We start from the raw sequence: 4,902 nt of genomic DNA, 5'->3' as shown, positions 1-4,902 counted from the left end.
AACTCTTGATCACTGAGACACACTCATTTGAATATAATAATCATAATGAAATAACTTCTTCCATGGAGCCCACCCTGTGGTTATTGATACTCAAATACTTTCTCCTTCTCGGGAACTGGAGCGTTATTATTTCGACACCTTTGTTCCTATAGGGTAATTAATAAAGTACAGCTCCCGGGCAAAGCAACGAATGCTCCTACTTTCACATTCTTATTTACTTTTTCTCCAAGCGTTAAAAGCACAGTTTCTTCCAAATACTGGCTGTGATCTAGGATCTGAATAGTACAAATCAGATGACGCTGTAGCCTTAAAAATGGTTGCATTTTGAAAAATCATAATAAAGATGAAGAGTAAGCCTTCTACTGTGTGAAAAATAACAACCATTTCAAACCATGGCAATCCCCAGAAGATGCCAGACTTGAATGAAATGCAACAGAGCACCTGAGGAGTCGAAGCTTAATTTGCGTATACAGTTGGCTTTCTCTATAATATCTGACTCAGAATCTGTAACGAAAATGAAATCACGTTAAATTAACTGTAAAAAATAAGTTGATTTAATTAAGCAAGAAAGACTTAATAGATATAATAAAATGTTAAAAAGTCAAATGATGTGCAGTTACATTTCAGTTAACACTGCTCAACAAATGTACTAAATTTATTCCTTTCAATAATGATGTGTTTTGAACATTTAATTAGATAAATAATGTCTAATCACTTCAGCAAATCTGAACTGGAAGAATCCCTTGTCATCAAAGGTGACTCACGCTTGTTACATCTACCTTCTAAGGGAAGGTAAAGCTGACAAACTTCAGCTCTTTTCCAGGAGATGAACAGAAATAAGGTAAAGTCTGTCTTTCAAGCCTCATTAAAATTCAGGGTTTGCTAAACAAACTATTATTTACAGTAAGAAGAGTGATATTCGGAATAGACTTCTACTTGTTTGCCTTTTTTTTTAAGAACCAGAAACTATAAGCAGCTGATAAGAAAAGGTATTCAGTGTTAGATGTCCTATAATTCATCATAATACTGTTTCCTTTAATAACTACTTTGCTCAAGTGATTGGCATGATTACAAGAAAATTACTTCAAATTATTCATCTCTTATCTTTCCTCTAAGATGTCCTAAGTTGGATGATAGTTAGCATAATGGGGCCTTATTAATTACTAATGTGGAAAGTCCTTCACAATTTGGATAGAGTTTGTAGCCTAAATAAGGAAAATAGTGCCAAATGCACCCTTACATCATCTGCTCCTTAAGATGGTGCCACCCACTGTCTATTAAATGGAATATCAAGGACATTTATTTCTTCATTTGGAATTTGCTAAGATGAACCCAGCCTGTATATGAAAAGCAGACCCATAATTAACATCTATATGTGTATACACACACACACAGACACACCCAGAGGAATGCACACACACACACACACACACACACACACACAAGAGCACATACCCAATGCACAAAAGTATTGATGTGCTCTGAAATGTAGAAGATGATTAACATAAAATTATCATTTCAAGCTTATGGTGTTAATTCATTCATATCTTTCTGGAAAAACAATTCGTGGTAGAGGATCTTTCCATTTCTAATATTGCCTGGAATAATTTGTTTTGGGAAATTTACCTATAAATATATTTAATTCATCTCAAGACATAATATAGTATGAAGTTCTGTTAAACCCTGAGACTTTTGAATTTATAGATAGCTTGCTGTTAAAAACATCTTTCATTTCTTCCCTTACTTTGAGGGAAAGTAGATATATAAATAGAACACACAAACACACAAACTTAGAATTTTCATTCATATTCATTTTAAATAGTCACCCGGTTTTAAGTTATGTTTCTTCTGTACAATGTTTTGTGGAATATTTGTCTTTTCATGCTACTTATTTTCTATTTTTCACAATTTTTTCTTTTCTCTGTGATGATATAAAATTTATAAACCGACTCAGAATCTGGGATCATGTAAAGTCAACCCTAAGGAGGTTACAATGGAGGTCGGAAGGTTACTTTGTATGTAAATAATAACACAGTTATTTGGGGGGTGTTTTCTTGTGGTAATGTGTCCAACTTAAAGAATCCTTGCAATTTTTCACCTTCTCAGTGTTTACTTCAACATTCAAAGTTTTTTCCTTCGGATCTGTAAGACATAACAAGTATACTTACATGCATGTGGGGTTCAATATAAAAATCAAGAAACAATATGACCCATATACACAGAAAACTAGGAAGAAACACTAGTATGTGGCAGGTTCTAGTGACTGGATGTAAGTGCTTTTCTAAAACCTGCCATCTCTAGGGTAGATTTCACCTGCAGCTGTAGTTAGGATACTGTGTCCAGCTTCAAAGCATTTTTATGTTATACCTGCTGGGCCAGGGCACACCATCATGATCACAGGACCCTTCCCTGTCAGGAAGTAGAGAAAAAGGCTGCAGGGCAACAGTATTTGGCCTAAGGTCAGACTTGATTTGTGTGGAGGGTCTTCCTCTTTCATCCTGTATTCCTCTCTGCTCACCTTGGTGAGCCTGTGGTGTGTGGACCTTTGTTATTTCTTACCACCGGCTTCTTGGTGTTTGTCTGCTGGGGTTTACTAGCGATCACTGGGATTTTAATCTCTGGGGCCACTTCTTGGGGTCCCATCCAGGTGTTCTGTCCTGTTGGAATGTTGCCCATATTTTGGCTTGGCAACGGAAAATTGTGGAATGTAAAATGCAGTCCAGTGTACATATATTGATCAAATATACCACACACCACATATTTGAAACATTATAATGTAAGACACAAAGGTCAACTCTGATTACGATTGGCTTGTTCAGATCTCTGTTGTTTAGGTAACATTTTCTAAGAACCATGGATGAGGCAGACAGCTAAAAAAAATTATGATTGAACTTAAAATCCATAAAAGGGGAATATTCATATTTAATTACACCTTGATTACATATTGGTAATGCAGAAATGTGTGCATAAGTTAAAAAAACATGTATTAGCTCCCAACATGCACAAAGCATCCTACAATGTAATTTTAATACTGTTTAAAAAAAGGTGAGTTTTAAATTTTCATTCTATTCATCATTTTCCCCTTTATTTGTCCATCTGTGTGCCTATACTGTAGGATTTTGCACAGTAAAACTTGGAATTTTGTGCTTACTTGCAAGCAATTTAAGATTTCTATTTAAAATTCAGGGAAGTAGTCTTGTTTGGGTTGCCTTTTCATGTGTAAGTTGCATAGTCTGGAACTTGGCCCTTCTCTGGAATAAATTAAGTTCCAAAGTCCAAGTGAGCTTCTGCTTAGTCACTGATGTCCCTGAACAAATTGCTTAGTCACTCTCTGCCTCAGTTTCTTCCTTTACAAATGGCATATCTGATCCATCCTTCTTAGCAAAACTATTTTTAACACTTACACTTGCGAAGGAGTAATGTGCTTTGGGAAAAAGACAGTGCATGTTGCTAAAGCTAGCTATTTTAGAATATAAGAACCTGGGGGAAAAAGTAGAAGGAAGGAAAGAACTTAATTTTATCTCTTCTTTGGATGAGCTGATGTGAACTGCTTAGCCTCTGTCCGTGTTCTCTAAGAATTAAGCAATAAACAAAACCCGGGAGTGAACTAGAAATGATTTGGGGGAAAATACTGGGCTAAGAATCAAAAGCCCGCAGGCTCTGCTCTGACATGCACAGTTGGTGTCGCCCTTGGGTAGGTCCCCCCACTTCAGGGCACCTCATCCTCCACCTGAAAATTCTGATCCAGGAAGGATATACATGAAGTGTGAATTACATGCAAAAATCTAAGGTAATAAAGAGGTGTGAAACTACATAACTTTTTAAAGAATGTGATTGGTGAAAATACTCCTTTATGCATCAGGAATCCATTTGTTTTATTTCCAACAACATAAAAGCTTATGCAGATCAAATATTTATAATAACCAAAAATTTTAAATACATAAATTTTATTATCTAATTTACATCTTACACTAACTTATCAATTAATTCTTCTAGAAAACCAATCTTGTAGGCAGTAAGCAAGTAAATGGGATTTTCACACACATTTTTTCATTGAAATAGATAGCACAGCCATTTAACAGACAGCTATTGAGTTAAATTCAAAATATTATTATTTTTATTTCATAAAAGGATGATCTCAAGCAAGATCACAGCAAAAATATTAGTACTGCCACAATCAAGAATATGGAAGGTAGAGTAAGCACGAAAGAGTTAGGATTCTCACAGAATCTACAAAGAGTACTTTGAAATACCCATTTCAAAGTTCTTGGTATGAGAGACAATGCTAGTAAAGAACAATGCTAATTTCACAATGGTGGCCTTTTCCAGCCACCTCACCTGGCAAGTTTTGGACCATGGCCGTGACTGACAGCTGTGATTCTAGTAATACCTGCCTTCAGGCAGAATAGCACCCAATGAGAAACTGAGCCCCTCTGAAACAAGGAGTTCATCACACATGCCTCCTGGTTATGAGGCTACGGTACCACCTGCATTGGCCAAGGACACCACTAGTCTAGTCACATGGATAAAGAGCACACAGGGGAAGTTTTCTATTATAAAAACCAAAAAGGGTTATGAAATTGGAAGAATATTTTACCTCAATGTTATTTCTCCAACCACGAAAACAAGTTTCCTCAAAGTCTTCCCTAGGAATTCAGTTAACACCAAGCATCAAAAGGAGCCCATTTGTGGCCGGGTGCTGTGGCTCACGTCTGTGATCCCAGCACTTTGGAAAGCCGAAGCAGGTAGGTCACGAGGTCAGGAGTTCAAGACCAGCCAGGCCAAGATGGTGAAACCCTGTCTGTACTAAAAATACAAAAACCTTAGCCAGGCGTGGTGGCAGGCACCTGTAATCCCAGCCACTTGGGAGGCTGAGGCAGAGAATTGCTTGAACCAGGGAGG

This window comes from Colobus angolensis, unplaced genomic scaffold, assembly GCF_000951035.1.
Source record: "Colobus angolensis palliatus isolate OR3802 unplaced genomic scaffold, Cang.pa_1.0 Scaffold42, whole genome shotgun sequence".
Taxonomy (NCBI): Eukaryota; Metazoa; Chordata; class Mammalia; order Primates; family Cercopithecidae; genus Colobus; species Colobus angolensis.
The sequence above is the reverse complement of the archived record's forward strand: the minus strand, read 5'-3'. Positions refer to the sequence as shown.